Source organism: Dama dama, chromosome 5, assembly GCF_033118175.1.
Source record: "Dama dama isolate Ldn47 chromosome 5, ASM3311817v1, whole genome shotgun sequence".
NCBI classification, from domain to species: domain Eukaryota; kingdom Metazoa; phylum Chordata; class Mammalia; order Artiodactyla; family Cervidae; genus Dama; species Dama dama.
Window position 1 is genome coordinate 44749149 of NC_083685.1, and position 21028 is coordinate 44770176.

Here is a 21028-nt window from a genome sequence, read left to right on the forward strand (position 1 = left end):
GAAGGATTATTGCCTAGATTGCCTACAGCTTCTATGTAGTCATTGCCTGATTACTACATCATATGGAAATAAGGAAAAAAACATATTAAAGTTAACCTTAAATATAAAAATAAGCATTATTTGCTTACACACTGAGGAAACCAGAATTGAAAGAGACACGTGTACCCCAATGTTCATCGCAGCACTGTTTATAATAACCAGGGCATGGAAGCAACCTAGATGTCCATCAGCAGAATGGATAAGAAAGCCATGGTACATATACACAAGGGAATATTACTCAGCCATTAAAAAGAATACATTTGAATCAGTTCTAATGAGATGGATAAAACTGGAGCCCATTACACAGAGTGAAGTAAGCCAGAAAAATAAACACCAACACAGTATACTAACACACATACATGGAATTTAGAAAGATGGTAATGATAACCCTATATGCGAGACAGCAAGAGACGCAGATGTATAGAACAGTCTTTTGGACTCTGTGGGAGAAGGCAAGAGTAGGATGATTTGAGAGAATAGCATTGAAACATGTATATTACCATATGTGAAACAGATCGCCAGTCTAGGTTTGATGCATGAGACAGGATGCTCAGGGCTGGTGCACTGGGATGACCCTGAGGGATGGGATGGGGAGGGAGGTGGGAGGTGGGCTCAGGATGGGGAACACATGCACACCTGTGGCTGATTCATGTCAATGTATGGCAACACCACTACAATATTATAAGGTAATTAGCCTCCAATTAAAATAAATTAAAAAAAATTAAATAAATATTTATGAGATTAAAAGATGCTTGATCCTTGAAAGAAAAGTTATGACCAACTTAGACAGCATATCAAAAAGCAGAGACATTACTTTGCATCTGTCAAGTCAAAGCTATGGTTTTTACCATAGTCATATAAAGCTGAGTGCCAAAGAATTGATGCTTTTGGACTGTGGTGTTGAAGACTCTTGAGAGTGCCTTGGACTTCAAGGAGATCCAAACAGTCCATCCTAAAGGAAATCAGTCCTGAATATACATTGGAAGGACTGACGCTGAAGCTGAAACTTCAATACTTTGGCCACCTGATGTGAAGAGCTGACTCTGATAATGGGAAAGACTGAAGGCAGGAGGAGAAGGGGATGACAGAGGATGAGACAGTTGGATGGCATCACAGACTCAACGGACATGAGTTTGAGAAAACTCTGGAAGTTGGTGATGGACAGGGAGGCCTGGCATGCTGCAGTCCATCCGGTTGCAGAGTCGGACACGACTGAGCAACTGAACTGAGCAAAGACATCAGTAACGTCCACTGCAAGGAAAATAGAATTCTTAGACTTAGTCTGGGAAAAACATTTTACAAAGGAACTAAAAAGAAACAATAAACTGAAAGAAAAAGAAATCAATGAAAACACTTTGGCAGGGGGAAGATATCAGAATTGAGAGGGGATATTACCAAAATACTCAATTTTCAACTCAAAATATTATGAGATAAGGAAAAATATAGGAAACTGTGATCCATACTCAGCAAAATCAGAACCCTTTACAGAAATTACTCCTGTTTCTACAGAGAATTATTTCACTTATTATAAATATGTCTGAAGAAAAAGAAAAGAATGTCTAAAGAAATAAATAAAAGTATGACAATAATAAATTAATAAATAAAGATTTGTTGGGCATTAAAAGAACCAAAGTGAAATTATCATATTAAAGAATATGATTCATATTTTTGAATCAGCTTAAGATTTGTGACATTATAATAATAATTGATAAACTCAAATATAAATCAATGAAAGTTGGCCAATTTGATGAACAGAGAGGCAAAAAAGGTTGAAGGAAAAAATAGAGACCCTAATAGGCCAGTGATAAAACATCAAATATTCTAACATATGTGCAAATGGAATCCCAAAAAAGTGAGAGAAAGAAATGGTTAGAATTGGTAGAATTTTATGAAAATTTATTGATTGCTAATAAGCATGTGAATAGATGCTCGATATCATTAATCATTAAGAAAATTAAAACTAAAATTACAATGAGATACTTCTGTTACTATTAGAATGGTTATAATTTTTTTAAAAAGGGACAATACCCTGTTGAAATATAGATGGTTCTACATTTCACTCAACTTAAAGCCTTTCCATAAAAGGTTATCTTTTGCATTAAAAACAATATTAATGCATTTTCTATTTAGGCTCTCCGTCCAGGATTCAGATGAGCAGAAATCTAGTCTTTTCCATGAGTTTTAGAATCTTTGTTTAAGTGCCTGGCATGCAATAGGGGATCAATAAATAAAGTAAACTAAAATAAAAGTAGATACATAAATCAAAACCCTGAATTTATTGTTATGAGTATTAGAGACTAGGCCTTTGAACACCCTGGCTCAAGAGAACCATCTTGGTTCTCTGGGTTCCAAGCTGTACATCACATTTACTCCTCACAATGTGACTGCTTGTATTTACTTGAGAAATTTGCAGGAATGTTACTTTTGAATCACCGGACTCTGAATTTTCCTAAGAAAAAAATACATACAATGTATAACTTAATTTTTAGTTACTACATAATGCAACAAGTTACTGCAATAATTTGCTGTGTATGAAATGCAAAGCCTATTCTTAAATATCTATATATAGCCAAAGGTTTTATTTAAGGACATCAGAATGAAGCGTATTAAATTACAAAACAAACAAAAAAATGTGACCAAATGCCATTTTTTTTTTAGTTTAGTCTACAGTCCTCACTTTTTGGGACTCCATTTGCAAGGATGTTAGAATATTTGATGTGCTGTCACTGGCCTATTAGGCCCTTTACTTTTTCCTTCAACCTTTTTTTGTCCTCAATGTTCATCTGAACTTTTATTGATTTATATTTAAATTTATCAATTCTTGTTATAATGTCAGAAATCTGAAGTTGATTTAAAAATATGAATCATATTCTTTCATTAGTTTTAAAATATCTGTATTGGCTTTTCCCCAACTATATCTTAAGTAAAAGGTTTTTAAAATATGTTCTATATATATATTATACATTAAGATTAAAATTTTAATACTTTAGTATAAAATAATTTTATTATATTAAAACTAATAAATATTTAAATTACTGAAAAATTACAGTATAAATATAAAGCTGCAAAAGAGGAAGCTTATCTCTCTAATATAAAGCTATAATTAGATATTCAGTCATACATATATTAAAATACTTTATGATCTTTCTGTAAATGAGAAAATAATTACTTTTTACATTATGCTCTAAGATGTCTTTACAAATTATAATATCTAGATTAGAAATTAAAACTAATACTTGTTCCGAGCCATTTGGCAAATTACAAATTCACAGACTTGCATTAATTCAGCTATGTACCTGTTTGGATAACTTATTGTTACATGCATGTTACGTTAAAAGACTAAAAGTTAAGAGTCAGAATATATAGAAATACAGTGACTACTCCAGAATCATTATTTCAGAAGAATGGATCTTTTGTTTCAAGAGTTCTAAAGACTATCAAATGTATCTGTATACCATTGCTGAATAATACCAAATTGTAAATAATTTTATGTAATTTCAGGCCTAAAATTATAAATTAGTAACTGTGCAAGAATTCTGAAAACTCAATGAGTAGACAATAAATTTAATATCACCACTATCATATTCAGTACATCAGGTGACATGGACGAAGCTTTAAATTTTGGTAATATGAAACGGTTATAAAGTCAGAAGCGTTCCAGTCAGTTATATTCTTATGGGTTGTTACTCAGTTCAAGTTAATGGTTAAGCCTCTTCAAAATTAAAAAGTGACTTAAGTTGATGCACAAAGAGGCCAGTAGATATCTTTGGTTGGTTTTGAGTAGTCATATAATTTTAGTCCACACAGAGATAATTTTGAGAGTGTAAAGGATTGCTTTTCATGGTTTGGTGGACAAAAGGCATAGGCTAAACTGTTCTGATAAAACAGGATATAAATGTTTTATTAATGGATGTTATTTGAGAAGTGCTTCACAAGCCTCATAAAACAGATTTGTCTGTATTTTACAGAATCACCTTGGATGGTCATACTGAAAGATATTTCAGATTTTGTTCCAGATGACCACAACAAAGTGAATACTGCAGTAAGACAGTCACATGAATTTGTTGGCTTCTCAGTGCATATAAAAGTTGTCTACGCTACACTATACTCTATTAAATGTATAATAATTTTATGTCTAAAAATGTACATATTATGATTTAACTTAAAATTCTTTATTGCTAAAAAATGCTAGCAACCATCTAAGCCTTCAAGTCATAATATTTTTGCAATGGTAATATCAAACATCACTGGTGACAGATCATTGCAACAAATATAGCAATAAAAAGTCTGCATTACTGCAAGAATTAACAAAATATGAGAGAGACATGAAAGGAGTGAATGCTATTGGAAAAGCAGAACTGATAAACTTCTTTGACGCAGGATTGTCACAAACATCAACCGGTAAAAAATGTAAAATAAAATAAACTGTATCTATGAAGCACAGCACACCAAACCACAATAAAATGAGATATGCTTGCCATGTTTTGTACAGAGAATCTCTTTTTCTGGTTTATTTATGTATTGTTGACAAAAATTTGTAATTAAAGTGTAGAAAGTGATGACTTGATATATGTACACATTGTACAATGATTACCACAAGCAAAGTAATACATCCTTCATCTCATATGTTTGCTACCCGCCCCCCTTTGGAGAGAATGCTGAAGAATTATTTTCTTGGGAAATCTTAAGTTGACAATAATATATTATTAACTATAGTCACTATGTTGTATGTTAGATCCTAAGAACTTGATACAATTTTTTTTTTAAATTTTGTTGATTCACCTTCAGGATGAAATTAGATTAATGTTAGTTGTTAATGTAGTGGTTAGATGAAGTGGTGCTTATCATTTCGACTGAGTAGTTATGAGTCATGGAATTTTTTTTTTTTTTAGCATTATGACATATTCAGTTCATTATTTACATTTGTTCTCCATTTCTAGTTTCTAGAAAATTTTCTCTTCTAGTACTAGTTTCTTTAATAATTACCATGGCCATTTTACAAGAAACTTTTAATGCTTTTTATCCAGTACAAGACTGATAGGAAAAATAAACTCTCTTGTGGATTGCCACTTTTTGTTATGCTTTCTTCGTAATTACTTGTAATAAATCCTATCTTTTGGGAGATAATAAATTAACAGCTTTCTTGGAAAAAAAATCCCTACTTATAAAATGAACATATTTGATTTTCCTTAATTTGACGGCAAAATTTATTTTTAGTTGAGTTAGATTCAGTCTTTTAACAATCTAGATGTAGAAATGAATGTCTGTATAATACAATGTATATTAGATTGTTTTTATATATACATATCTATAAATCTTCTGTTGAAAATGTCTGTTAAAAATGTGTAAATGTACATATAGCTAAATGAATTCTGTGAGATGGTGATAGCAAATAAATTGTGAAAAAGCAAATCACCATATAATGAAGAAGAATCTTAAACTAGACCCCCAAAGCTCCAACCCATACTCTTTCCCAATCAGAGTCTCTTCCCTAGTCCTCCATGGAAATGATTATGTTGACTGCTGAATGGTTATATTGTCATTGCTTTGAAAGTTTATCTTTATATAAATGAAATTGTAAAGAATGTTTCTTATTTTTTTTTCTCCACTAAATATTGTCTTTATAATTTATATGTGTAATATAGTTGTTTTTTAAATTATGCTGTCTTGATTCAGTCTTGAAGCCCTGGCTAGAGGTTTGTTAAAAAAAGAACAGTAAAGTTGCTAGATTGGACTCATTACTTCATTACCCTAGGTGGCCCTGCCTGACAGCTTTCACTCATTCAGTTGTGTCCCACAAGTTGGGAACACCATACACTGCAACCTCTGTCCCTGGGATTCTCCAGGCAAGAATACTGGAGTGGGTAGCCATTCCCTTCTCCAGGGTATCTTCCCAACCCAGGCATCGAACCCCAGTCTACTGCATTGCAGGCAGATCCTTTACTATCTGAGCCACCAGAGAAGCCCCAGAGATTTAAATCAGCTTTAAAAGCAGCTGATTAAATCCACATCTTAATCACGTCCTTTGTTTTCCTTAAGGTAATCAGTCCTTAATATTCATTGGAAGGACTGAGGCTGAAACTGAAACTCCAATACTTTGGCCACCTGATGTGAAGAACTGACTCATCGGAAAAGACCCTGATGATGGGAAAGATTGAAGGCTGGAGGAGAAGGGGACAACAGAGGATGAATGGTTGGATGGCATCACCGACTCGATGGACATGAGTTTGAGTAAACTTTGCGAGTTGGTGACGGACAGGGAAACCTGGCATGCTGCAGTCAATGAGGTCACAAAGAGTTGGACACAACTGAGCGATTGAATTGAACTGACTTGTCAGGCTCTCATACTTTGAACCACTGTGCTTACATTTTCATTTTCACATTTATAAATGATCAAGAAGTCTTCATTTTAATGTAGGTCGATATGGTTTTGTTTAAAGCTTCCTTTTCTATTTTATTAAAAAAAATATTTTCCTCAACCAAGGTTCATTAAAATATTTTCATGAGTTATCTGCTAGAAGTTTTATTATTTTAATTTTCAGATTCACATCTCTGGGCTACCAGAAATTGGTTTTTGTTTACTATACTATGCAAGGCAGGGTTTTAGTTTCTCTTTTCTTTCTCCATGCTGAAACTCAAACAACCCAGGACCACTGTTGAAAGCACCCATCTTTTCTCTATTTCTATGCAATGCTATCACTGTCATAAAGCAGGATTCCATATGCGGACTGTTTTATTTTTGGACTAATTATTGATTTAGTTGCTCATGTTCATGTTGCTGTCATAGTACTTCATTATAGTATCTTAAAATATGTTTTGACATCCAATAACATAAGTACATCAATATCCTTCTGCTTCACACTTCTCTTTATTGTCCTTGTCTATTTCTAGTTGCAAAAAAATATATAAATTGACTTGTCAATTTCTATGAAAACAACACTGGAATTCTACGCAATCAAGAGATAAGTTTGGACAGATCTGACATTTTTGCAATATCGAATATTAAAATCAAACTGCTTATATTAAATGTATTATGATCTACGTGAGTATTATTTTATATGGCTCAACCTAATAACTTTATTTATTTGGACCTGAAATTCCTCACATATTTCTCACAAAGACATCTCATATATTTCTTGCCTTGTTGCTCCAGTTACAGTTTCCAGGGCAAAGTTGAATAGAAGGGTTAACAGAGCCCATCCTAGTCCAGAGGCAAAACTTTCACAAATATTTCACATTAATATGTTGCTTAGTGTAAGTTTTTCTATAAGTCTCCTTTATCAAATAGATGTTGAAAATAATAAAATACCTTCTTCATATTTTGATCATTATGATCTTTTTTCTTCTAATTTGTTGATTATATTTTAGTAAATAACATGCATTCCTATAAGAAACTTAAGTTTATGAGAATGCATTATTATATTTATACAGCTAGAGATTGTTTTGCTACTATATTATTAAGGATTTTGCACTGATGTTCATGGTCTTAAATGTTATTCTGTGCTGTTTCTCACATTTGGTACTTAAAATTTCCTCCTAAAACATTTTAAGAAATATTTCTATTTATCTATTTTTTTCTGGATGACATATAAGACTACTCTTGTGTTTTTTTGTTTTTTTTTCCTAACAGTTTAGGGACAGTTATTAGCTTCAGTGATATCATTTGAACTTCATTATGTTTCTTTGTGGGAAGAGTGGGTTTTAACTTTAAATTTCCTTGCCAGTTATAGGATATTTCACATTTGCTACATCTTCCTTTGTCAGTGTGATAGATTATTTTGTCCAAGATTTGACAATTATGTCCAATTCTATCAGCAGAAATGTTGCACTATGAGTTTTTTTTTTTTAACTGTATGAAGCATCTGTATGATGATATCCTTTTGACCCATAAGGTTGATTTATATTCACTCTTTTCTTACTTTACTAAATTTTCTAGTTCTTTTATCAATCTTAATTGTGTCTTAAACATTAAATTTTTATCATTCTATACATTCTGTGGCATATATTTTCTATTTCATTAATTTCTACTCTCCACTTTACAGCATCAGTTCACTTTCTCACATAGTTACATAATGTACCCTCTTAAAATTTTCTTTTTCTCTCTTTCTCATTCTCATCTCTCTCTCCAGAATTTTTCATTGCCCTCTTAAATTCATCATCCACACTCTTCTCAAAGGAAATTTTTGATAATAATTAATCATGCATGTCTTATTCTCTTCAAACTCACTTAATAGCTATTTATTGTATGTTGAACGTTAGTATGACACCCAAGACTTTGAGCTATGCCTTAAGTCTCCAATACTCTTGTTTAATTTACCTTGTCTGGATACTTAACATCAATTAATTTACTCCTTACTTCACATTATTTCATGTTTTCTTGCCTTTGAAGTCTGGAAACCACTTTCCTCCTGCTTGGCCTAATAAATACTTGTTCTATTGGTTTGAGTTCTGAATTCTTCAAAATGAAGGTGCACGCTGCATCAGACCTCTGTAGCATTATATGGTTATATATAATTTTAGTACTAACATGAAGGCGTTGTTTACTCACTAACTCGTGCCTGACTCTTTGGCAACCTCATAGACTGTAGCCCACCAGGTCCCTCTGTCCATGGAAGTTTTCAGGCAAGAATCCTGGAGTGGGTAGCCATTTCCTTCTCCAGGTGATCCTCCTGACCCAGGGATTGAACCTGCGTCTCCTGAATTGGCAGGTGGATTCTTTACCACTGAAACAACTAAGGAAATCCCAGGACTAATATATTGTGCTATAATTCTTGACTTTTTTCCTCTGCATTTCTCATTAGGTACTGAACTAAATCTCTCTGTCTCTAGCCCTAGCTTTTATAACAAAGAGCCTTGGAGATAGGTCAGGCTTCTAAATATGTTAAGTGAATTAATAAATGAATGCAGACCCAGGTTGGATCCCTGGGTCAGGAAGATCCCCTGGAGGAGGAAATGGAAACCCACTTGGGAAATCCCATGGTCAGTGAAGCCAGGTGGGCAACAGGACATGAGGTCTCAAGAGCTGGACATGACTTAGCGACCAAACCAACCTACTTTAGAATTAGAAAACAGAAAATACTGGCATTACCTATTTTAATATTTACTTTTAAAACAGTATGGAAATTTAAACTTTTTAATTACATTTTGTAGGTTTTAAGTTTCATATTTCCTGAAGACATATAAGTGAAGTGAAAGTCATTCGGTCCTGTCTGACTCTTTGCGACCCCATAGACTATACAGTCCATAGAATTCTCCAGACCAGAACACTGGAGAGGGTAGCCTTTCCCTTCTCCAGGGGATCTTCCCAACCCAGGGATTGAGCCCAGATCTCCAGCATTTCAGGCAGATTCTTGACCAGCTGAGCCCCCAGGGAAGCCCAAGAATACTGGAGTGGGTAGCCTACCCTTCTCCAGAGGGTCTTCTTGACCCAGGAATCGAACTGGGGTCTCCTGGCAGATTCTTTAACAGACCAGGGAAGCCCAAAAATACATAAAGCTATACTTTAATTCTCAGAGTAAATAATCCTTAAAATATAATTTATATAATGTGTGTATATATATATATAAGTACATATATATAAATATAAAAACACACATACATATTTCTATGAAAGATTTCACTTATTGGTAGAGTCTTGTTGTACAGCAATTTTATAATTATCTCAGTTTGATGTCTTACTTTAATTGTACAGTTTCAAAAGAGGGCAATATGATCAGTAATCTTTTAGGGCTAATACAGAGCCTCAATTATTTACAGATGCTATGATTTATAATGAACTGCTGATTATCTTACTCAAAAGGCTCAGTTCATCGGAGATTGATTGTATTGAAGTGAACTGATAAAAACTTAGACTGTGTAATAGGAAACCACAGACATTCTGAAAATCCTAACTAAAATATACCTAAGGCTTTCAATAACAATTTTACTCACAAATTAGACTCTGATAATTGATGAAGAGCACAATAAAATATGATATGGACTAAATTTATTCAATTTAGACATTTATTTTCCATGAACTGTTTTTGTGTTATATATATATATATATGTATGTACATATATATATATATACACACACACACACAGACACACATATATATACATATATATGTATATATTTCCTTTAAAGATGTAAGTCATCTTTCTTTTACTGAATTACCACCCATATTTTAGATAAACACATCCAGGAATCAAGGTCAGCCTTTTTTTTTTTTTTTTTTACTGAAAGTGCAATTATGTCATATTCAATTTTGAGCAAAAAGCTTCTATTTAAGTGCACTGTGTTATTATCTACGTGCTCCATTACAGATTGAATGTTATGTCCCATTACAACAGTGACCATAATTCATTTGGCCTTTTTTACTTTTTTTTTTCTTTATGATCAACATACACATTTTTCCCTTCTCACTCTCCATTTTACTTTTATATTGATATTGGGATATTAAATAATAATTTTATTGACAAATCAAAAGCTTTATTTCTGAAAGTAAGTTTAATATTGGCTCTTTTATTTTTCTTTTATTTACTTTCTCTTATAATAAAAGAAGCAGAGAACAGACTATTGTTTAGTTCTTAAGCACATCACTGCTGGTGTTTAAAAAGCACACATGTTAAGCTTAAAAATAAAAATTAGAATATACATTTCAGCTGCTTATCAGTGTTCTACTGAAATCAAGATCATTTATAACTGCTTTATCCTCATTTCAACATGGTGTAGTCCTCAGTTATTACTGTCCTTCTTCATAATTTCTTCAATTATGAAGAAAATATTTGATGCTTCATTTCTCAGATCAACTCATTTTATTCTTGTTCTAACTTAAAAACAGAAACTCAAAAAATGAAGATTTAGTTCACATTTCTACCCTATAGATAAATAGAATATTACTGTAATTTTGTTTTACATTACCTCAAGTATGACTGCTTAGATTAATAAATTATAAATTAAGCTAAAATCATGAGAAAAATTTGATAACAATGCTTTGATCAGTTATCTGCTAACATGTGGATATCATATGCTTGTATTATGTGAACCTCCCCATAGCCATTGTTAGTTCAGTAATTCAGTCTTAAAATGACATTGTTAAGTTAAAATAGTTAAATGTTCCACTTTCATTAATATATTTTATAATTTATAGGCTCACACTTCGATGTTATTAGCAGAGTGTAGCAGAAAAATACTGACCTTGAACTTAGAAGTTAATGTCAATGCAAGTTCCTATTTACTGAGACGCTGATTTAAGGCAAGTCACTTAACTTTTTAGATAACAATTTCCTTCAATCAGTTCAATTCAGTTCAGTGGCTCAGTCGTGTCTGACTTCTTGTGACCCCATGGACTGCAGCACACCAGACTTCCCTGTCCATCACCAACTCCTGGAGCTTGCTCAAACTTGTGTCCATTGAGTTGATGATGTCATCCAACCATCTCATCCTCTGTCCACTTCTTCTCCTCCTGCCTTCAGTTGTACCCAGCATAAGGGTATTTTTCCAATGAGTCAGCTCTTCACATCAGATGGCCAAAGTATTGAAGAATCAGCTTCAGCATCAGTTATTCAAATGAATATTCAGTACTGAATTCCTTTACTATGGACTGGTTGGATCTCCTTGAAGTCCAAGGGACTTTTTAAGGAGTCTTCTCCAACACCACAATTCAAAAATATCAATTTTTCAGTACTCAGCTTTCTTTATAGTCCAACTTTCACATTCATACATGATGACTGGAAAAACCAAAGCTTTGACTAGATGGACTTTTCGGCAAAGTAATATCTCTGCTTTTTAATATACTGTCTAGGTTGGTCATAGCTTTTCTTCCAAGAAGCAAGGGCCTTTTAACTTCATGGCTGCAGTCACCATTGACAGTGATTTGGAAGCCCCCAAAATAAAGCCAGTCACTGTTTCCATTGCTTCTCCACCTATTTGCCATAGAGTGATAGGACTGGATGCCACGATCTTAGTTTTTTAAATGTTGAGCTTTAACCCAGCTTTTTCACTCTCCTCTTTCACTTTTATCAACAGGCTTTTTAGTTCATCTTCACTTTCTGCCATAAGGGCGGTGTCATCTCCATATCTGAGGTTACTGACAATTTTCCCAGCAATCTTGATTCCAAATTGGGCTTCATCCATTCTGGCATTTAGCATGATGAACTCTGCATACATGTTAAATAAGCAGGGTGACAATATACAGCCTTGATGTACTCCTTTCCCAATTTGGAACCAGTGTTCCAAATTGTTCCATGCCCAGTTCTAACTGTTGCTTCTTAACTTGCATACAGATTTCTTAGGAGGCAGGTAAGGTGGTCTGGTATTTCCATCTCTTTAAGAATTTCCCACAGTTTGATGAGATTTACACAGTCAAAGGCTTTGGCATAGTCAATAAAGCAGAAATAGATGTTTTTCTGTTTTTTTCTGGCTTTTTCAATGATGCAAAAGTGAAAGTGATGTCACTCAGTCGTGTCTGACTCTTTGCGATCCCATGGACTGTAGCCTACCAGGCTCCTCCGTCCATGGAATTTTCCAGGCAAGAGTACTGGAGTGAGTTGCCATTTCCTTCACCAGGGGATCTTCCCAACCCAGGGATCAAATCCAGGTCTCCCGCACTGCAGGCAGACGCTTTACCATCTGAGCCACCAGGGAAGCCCCAATGATGCAAAGGATGTTGGCAATTTTTGATCTCTGGTTCCTCTGCCTTTTCTAAACCCAGCTTGAACATCTGAAAGTTCACAGTTCATGTACTATTGAAACCTGGCTTGGAGAATTTTGAGCATTACTTTACTAGCCTGTGAGGTGACTACAATTGTGCAGTAGTTTGAACATTTTTTGGCATTGTCTCTCTTTGGGATTTGAATGAAAACTGACCTTTTCCAGTCCTGTGGCCACTGCTGAGTTTTCCAAATTTGCTGGTATATTTAGTGCAGCACTTTCACAGCATCATCTTTTAGGATTTGAAGTAGCTCAACTGGAATTCCATCACCTCCACTAGTTCATAGTGATGCTTCCTAAGACCCACTTGACTTCATCTTCCAGGATGTCTGGCTCTAGGTGAGTGATCACATCATCATGGTTATCAGGGCCATGAAGATCTTTTTTATATAATTCTTCTGTGTATTCTTGCCATCTCTTCTTAATATCTTCTGCTTCCATTGGGTCCATACCATTTCTGTCCTTTCCTGTGCCCATCATTGCATGAAATGTTCCCTTGATATCTCTAATTTTCTTGAAGAGATCCCCAGTCTTTCCCATTTTATTGTTATATTTTCTATTTCTTTGCATTGATCACTGAGGAAGGCTTTCTTATCTCTCCTTGCTATTCTTTGAAACTCTGCATTCAAATGGGTATATCTTTCCTTCTCTCCTTTGCCTTTAGGTCCTCTTCTTTTCTCAGCTATTTGTAAGGCCTTCTCAGACAACCATTTTGCCTTTTTGCATTTTTTTTTTCCCTTGTGTAAGGTTTTGATCACTGCCTCCTGTACAATGTCACGAACCTCTGTCCATAGTTCTTCAGGCACTCTATCAGATCTAATCCCTTCTATCTGTCACTTCCACTTCCAGTATATATTGGGTAAGGGATTTGATTTAGGTCGTACCTGAATGGTCTAGCGGTTTTCCCTACTTTCTTCAATTTGGCAATAAGTCTGAATTTGGCAATAAGGAGCTCATGATCTGAGCCACTCCCGGTCTTGAATTGCTGACTGTGTAGAGCTTCTCCATCTTTGGCTGCAAAGAATATAATCAATCTGATTTCAGTGCTGACCATCTGGTGATGTCCATGTGTAGAGTCTTCTCTTGTGTTTTTGGAAGAGGGTGTTTGCTATGACCAGTGTGTTCTGTTGGCAAAACTCTATTAGCCTTTGCCCTGCTTCATTCTGTACACCAAGGCCAAATTTGCCTGTTACTCCAGGTGTTTCTTGAATTCCTATTTTGCGTTTCAGTTCCCTATAATGAAAAGGACATCTTTTTTGGGTGTTCATTGTAGAAGGTCTTTAGGTCTTCATAAAAACGTTCAATATCAGCTTCTTCAGCATTACTGGTTGGGACATAGACTTGGTTTTCTGTGATATTCAATGGTTTGCCTTGGAAACGAACAGAGATCATTCTGTGATTTTTGAGATTGCACCCAAGTAATTTCCTTAGCCTTAAAAAAAGTTGTGATATGGATTGTTAAAATTTATTTTCTGAAATATTTTGCTTAATAGTATAAATTCCTTTTCATAAACATTGCTAGAACTACTCTGACATTTGTTTTCTGACCCCACGTGGGTACCCTACAGTTAAAATTAATTAAAAGTACAACTACAAAATGTACAGTTTCTACATGTTAAGAACACAGTCTTTCACTAGTCTGCCCCCAGTTCAGACACCATCCACAAGTCTTGGTGGTGACCAACAATTCCAACCAATTGGCTATAAATTTGGAGATTCCTGCAGTCCTCTTAGGCAAAAAGAATTTGCTAAAATGACTCAAGAGGGCTCAGGGAAAAACAACATTTATGATTGCAGTTTTATTATGAAGGATGTGTGTTGGGAATAGACAAATGAAGAGTCACATAGGTTTAGGGAAGTAGGGTTCACCGCTTGCATGCCCTATCCAAGGTCTATCACTATTCCAGCACATCAGTGTGATCAACAACCAGGAAGTTCCATTGAGCCTAAGTGTCAGGAAGCATTTCATTAAATAGTTATAATTGAAAAATCACTGGTCACATGCTTGAACACAATATCCAGTCATTCTTTCCTTTCCCAGAGATTGGGCTGGCCCAAATTTCCTGAGGTTTTATCTGTATTGTACAGACTTTGATTCATTGAGAACTGATCTATGGACTTGTCCATGTTTAACTTTTATGAATGAATCACATGTGTTGAAGACTGTCAGCTCTCTAGATTGGCACAGTGTACTATACATGACAATTAAAACTTCTAATAACATTGTTCAAAACTATATTTTTACATATGTTGAGCTTTCAGGAGGATTTTTATTTCTAGATATATTCCCTATATATTACATATATTCTTATGATATATTACATATATTCTTATGATGAATTGATTGCTCAATGATCACAGTAGATAATTTTTCACAGTATTCATGTACTATTATGTTGAGTGGCATTCTACACTGTTTCTATTTTCAATTATGTCTCCATTTACTTTATTGATTTTTTTGTGATGCATTGAGATTTTAATTGATTTGGTAATTTGTCTTATTGTTATTCACATTAATTTTTTCTCAATTTTAACCCAATTATTTCTAATGTTTTGCATATTATATTTTTCTCCAATATTTTTATGTACATTTTTTCATAAACTAAAAAAAAATTCATTGTTAAATCTTAAGTGGAATTTACAATGAAACTAAAATATTTAAACATACACCTCCCAACTTACATTTTAATGTTTATTTAAATAAGTCTCTCTTTAACTTTACTTTTAGGGCAAAATTTCATTGGCTAAAGATTTAGTTTATTTTCTGTAAGTATTTTAAATATATTATTCTACTCTCATTTGACTTACACTATTTTTTAAAAAAATCTTTGATAAATGCAGTAGTTTTCCCTCTGGCTGAATTCAATATTTTCTTTTTCTTTGGTATTCTTCTACAATAAGTTAAATTTTGGTTTCCTTTTATTTTTGACCTTCTTTTACACTGTTTTTTCCCCCAATGTCTTTCTCTCTATGTGTGTGTATGTATTTATCAACCTTTTGAAAAAAATGCAGTTAATATTTTTCTATTTTTTTCCTTCCTGTCTTTGCTTAACATATACTGGGATTTCTGCTTTTATCTATTATGTCTCTTAACCTTTCACACTTTCTACTTGCTGTTTATATTCCAGTAAGTTTTTCTGATCTAATTTTTAGTTCACTTATTCTCTCTCTAGTACTTTCAAATTTTCTGCTTAATCGCTCATTGAGTTTTTAATTCCTATAAGCCTATGTTATCATTTCTGAAATATTATTTTAGATTTTTTTCACATAAGCTTTTCCTTTTAGAGAAGCTCCAATTATTTATTTTTTGCTCAAAGATTTTAGTATTATATAATTATAATATACTTAAATCTTTGAACAACAAAAAATATATATATATGTATATGTATTTAAATTTTGTACTCTCATAACTCAAATTTTGATATTTAACCTGATATTTGTTGCTTCTTTTGACATCTATAGTGTAGAGCTTTGTGATATTTGTTTTATTATGAATACAGTTGATTTTATATTTGGAAATCTTAAGAAATTAACTTTAGTAATTCTTGTCTCCACAGGCAAACTGAATCCATTCCTCCTAAAAATCAGTCAGATCCTACCAATCTGGGTTGACTACAGCCACCCTCTAGGGTACTAGCATAATACAGAAATGTCATATTTAACTTGTTCCAGTATGCCTCAATTTTAGAGTTTCAATTCTAAATATGATACAGGCATCCTCCACACCCTGAGTAACCCTGGGCAAGATTAAAAAAAAATAAATGATATACAATAAAGAAGTATAGGAAATCAATACATTAACAATGAAAATGAAAGTGTTTCTCAGGAGTTTTTGTTGTTGTTGCTGTTAAACAGAATTAGAGAAATATATGTGTAATATGTATATCAAGGAAACAAAAATAATGATAAAAGTAGTTCTATAGACATCTTACAATAGGGAATAACAAATCTGAGTCCATATAAAATCTGTTTCTTTTACTTTAATCTTTGTATTCTATTGCTTTTGCTACAAGTTAGTCACTAAAGCAATATTGCCTATAGCTTATAGTAAACACAATGGCCCATCTTGGAGAACCCTGTCCCCTATGTAAAACTAAAATACCTGTGTTCAGCTCAAAGGAAACTTTCTGACCCAGCCCACCTGTGAATGGCTGTAAGAAAGCAGAAATCAAGACATCCCCTACTACCTAATGGAAACCAAGAGATATTTGCAACAACTTATGACCTTTTTACTTTACTTCTTCACTCCCTCCTTCTTTGTTCTATAAAATAAACTAGCATCTAGACCCCTACAAGGTGTTCCTCCAGGACATTAGTCCACCATCTTCTCTGGCTTGGTTTTCCAAAAAAGTCATTATTCAATGCCCCCAAATCTCTCCCAATTTATTGGCCTTTCATACAGTGAGCAGAAGGAGCTTGGCCTTGGTAAAAAAAATATATATATACATATATTTTTGCATATAGTTTTAAGATTTTAAAATGCATGCAGTTTTAAGATTTTAAAGCATTCAGGAACCCTTGGTTGCTTTCCCTGAATTCTGTCAAATAGGTATTTGTAAGACTCTCTGGGATCTTCTCAAATTTTTCAGTCTACTTAACTTTACTGAGCTATTGCTACATCATTTCCCAGATGTCATAATGGATGTATAATTTCTTCTACAGGAGGCTTAATCTATACCAAAACTACACTGTGAGAAATGAATCGCAAGCATTCTAGTGCTCTGAGATTACTATGAACTTGTACGGAATTTCTACATTCTACCTTATTTTAACATCCTGACTCTTAGCATCAACCAAGGACTTATTCTATCACTAATCTCTCCCATTTGAAAAACTTTCCTGTCACGTATTTCTGAGTTACCTGCCCTCCAAGTAGCCAGAAGAAAAATAAAAGGATCTCTTACTCTTCATTTTCTCTAACAATTTGTATGCCATATGAAGCACTAAAGCAGAGTACATCTGGCAATATTTTAGAATTCAAAAATCTTTACCCTTTCAGAAAGCTTGGTTCTTTTAAATGCAAAATTTTGACTTTAAATTTATTTCTTTTATGCTTTTTTAAAAGACTTTTTATTTAATTGGCTTCTTCATTTTCTTTGGCTAATTTGTGTCTTCTTAGTTGGGACAATGGAACTTATACTCAAGTTCTAATTTAAAGATCAGAACCAAAAAAAAAATGAATAAAAAAATCTACAGATGAAAAAAAATCACTTTGAATAATAAATATATCACTAAGAATCTAAATATCATGGGTAAAAAAATTAGGGTCATGTAATTGATTGCATAATACTCAACATTCATTTTTCTTTTCCTATTAAATAAGGTGAACATTCCTTCAACTTGAATAGAAATTCCTTTAACTTTATCAGATTCTCTGATTATCTCTTCATGTTTCTCAGTAGTTACTCCTTCCTTAATTCTCACTGATGGGTCTCATTGTAAACATCAATAAGAATGCAGGCAGTTCTGGAAAATAGCAAGCTACTACAGACTTCCAAATCTTATATTTGTATTTCCCTTATTCTTGAGCTACGTCTTCCATACCATCCCAAACTCTCTTTTCCATTAACACCAATTTTCATCTTTGGAAAACTAAATGCCATTTTAATCTCTTCAGTAAGACCTTCGCTACTTTCCCTGATGTGAACCGAGAACTTCCAGATGTACAAATTTGGTTTAGAAAAGTCAGAAGAACTAGAGATAAATTGCCAGTTCTGCTGGATCATAGAAAAAGCAAGAGAATTCCAGAAAAATAGCTACTTCTGCTTCATTAACTACACTAAAGCCTTTGACTACGTGGATCATAACAAACTGTGGAAAATTCATCAAGAGATGGGAACACCAGACCACCTTACCTGCTTCCTGAGAAATCTGGATGCAGATCAGGAAGCAACAATTAGAACCAGACATGGAACAATAGACTAGTTCCAAATTGGGAAAGGAGTACATCAAGTATTGTCACCCTACTTTTTTAACTTATATGCAGAGCACATCATGCAAAATGCAGGGCTGGATGAAGCACAAGCTGGAATCAAGATTGTGGGGATAAATATCAATGACCTCAGATATACAGATGACATCCCCCTAATGGCAGAAGCAAAGAGGAACTAAAAGCCTCTTGATGAAGGTAAAAGAGGAAGGTGAAAAAAGCTGGCTTAAAACTCAACATTCAAAAAACAAAGATCACGGCATCTGATCCATCACTTAATGACAAATAGATGGGGAAACAGTGGAAAAAATGACAGACTTTATTTTCTTAAGTTCCAAAAATCACTGAAGACAGTGACTGCAGCCATGAAATTAAAAGACGTTTGCTTCTTGGAAGAAAACCTATGATAAACCTAGATAGTGTATTAAAAAGCAGGGACATTACTTTGCCAACAAAGGTCCATATAGTCAAAACTATGGTTTTACCAGTAGTCGTGTATGGATGTTAGATTTGGACCATAAAGAAGGCTGGATGTCGAAGAATTGATGTTTTTGAACTGTGGTGCTGGAGAAGATTCTTGAGATTCCCTTGGACAACAAGGAGATCAAACCAGTCAATTCTAAAGGAAATCAATCCTGAATATTAATTGGAAGGACTGATGCTGAAGCTGAAGCTCCAATACTTTGGCCCCCTGATGTGAAGAATGGGCTCACTGGAAAAGACCCTGATGCTGGAAAATATTGAAGGCAGTTGGAGAAGGGAATGACAGAAGATGAGATAGTTGGATGGCATCACCAATTCAATGGACATGAGTTTGAACAAACCCTGGGAGATAGTGAAGGACAGGGAAGCCTGGCCTGCTGAAGCCCACGTGGCCGCAAATAGTCAAACACAGCCAAGCAATTGAATAACAATGTTTCCTGAATAAAATGTAGTCTTATTTTTTAATTTACTAATCATCACCTGTATATATCTATTTTCAGTTACTAAAACACTTTAAGTAATCACATGCGTAAGTCCCCATTTGAGACAGTATAATAACATTGAAGTTGGAAGAATATTCTATTTGTGATTGTATCAAAAAGACAAAGATCCAGGCAAGTTTAACATAAGTGTGTTATATATGTGGCAAATGTATGCTAAATTTAAAATATAAATGATGTCCCTTGATAAGTGAGCTTTGGGGACATTTTTTAAAAAATTAAAGATAGAAAAATTTGCTAGAAACTTAAGATTAATGTATTCTTTTATTATATATGTTATTACTAATGCATATGAAACTCATGATGATGAGAAGAGTAAGTGAATATAGAAAGAAATCCACAAGATGGAAATAATTTACTTTACTCTTTGAATGAACATTAAAAATGCATCTCTTAGGTGGCTTTATTGAAAGAAATGTAATTACTAATTATAACAGGAAAGATAAGAAGATGAGAGCATAATTAATAATTGCATACAAATTGCTTCATTGCATTTAGAATTTGCAAATGTTTCTTAAGAAATCACCATTATGCTATTGCTCACTGAAAATTTCCTATGTCTTATTTCTTGGCCAAAAATGCAATATGTTATTTTATAGAAAACTAATACCTGAGATTTCTGATAATCCCCAACTGAAGGCAAAACTATAATTAGAGATATGTAGGTATAGTATCAAAGTGCCTGGATTTACAGGGCTCAGAAGTCTCAGATCTCAGAGGTATTATGGATTCTAATTGTCTCCTTATTGTTCATTCTTCTTAATATGCTCTTTCTACATCTCTTCTCCAATCCTTCTCCTCTTTATTTTTAGCCAGGTTCAAAATCTTTGTGGGGAAATTTTTTAGTGAAATATGAAATGATACTATGAAATTTGAAAGTATTAATAATTAAGACTAAAAAAGACCTGATGCCTGAAAACTCGGCCTTAATTGTTCACTGAAAATGAATCACAGTCAGGGATACTATCTCAAAACCTTGTGATATTTAGCATAAACAATAGTTAAAAATGAATCAAGGAAATAAAAAAAATGATGAAAACAGTATATACTTATTTTTCACAATTAAGTTTGCATGAAAGTAAGTCATTTTAATTATTTGTTTGATGTAAATAGATTTTAGTTTTAATGAACTTAAATATTTTTCTTCTGTACTATTTAAGCATTTACCATACTTTCATTTTCTACTTGCATGTTCAATGATGCAATGTTGATACTGCCACCATTTTCTTTAATATCCCTCTCTTTTAAAAATTTTATAACTTGCTTAAAAAATTGATAATGAGCATCACCAGCCATGCATAGAAGCCCTTTGTCCTCAACTTCTACCTTGTGGAAGGCAAGGCACACAGCTTGTAAATATAGACAATATTTTCACAGCATCAT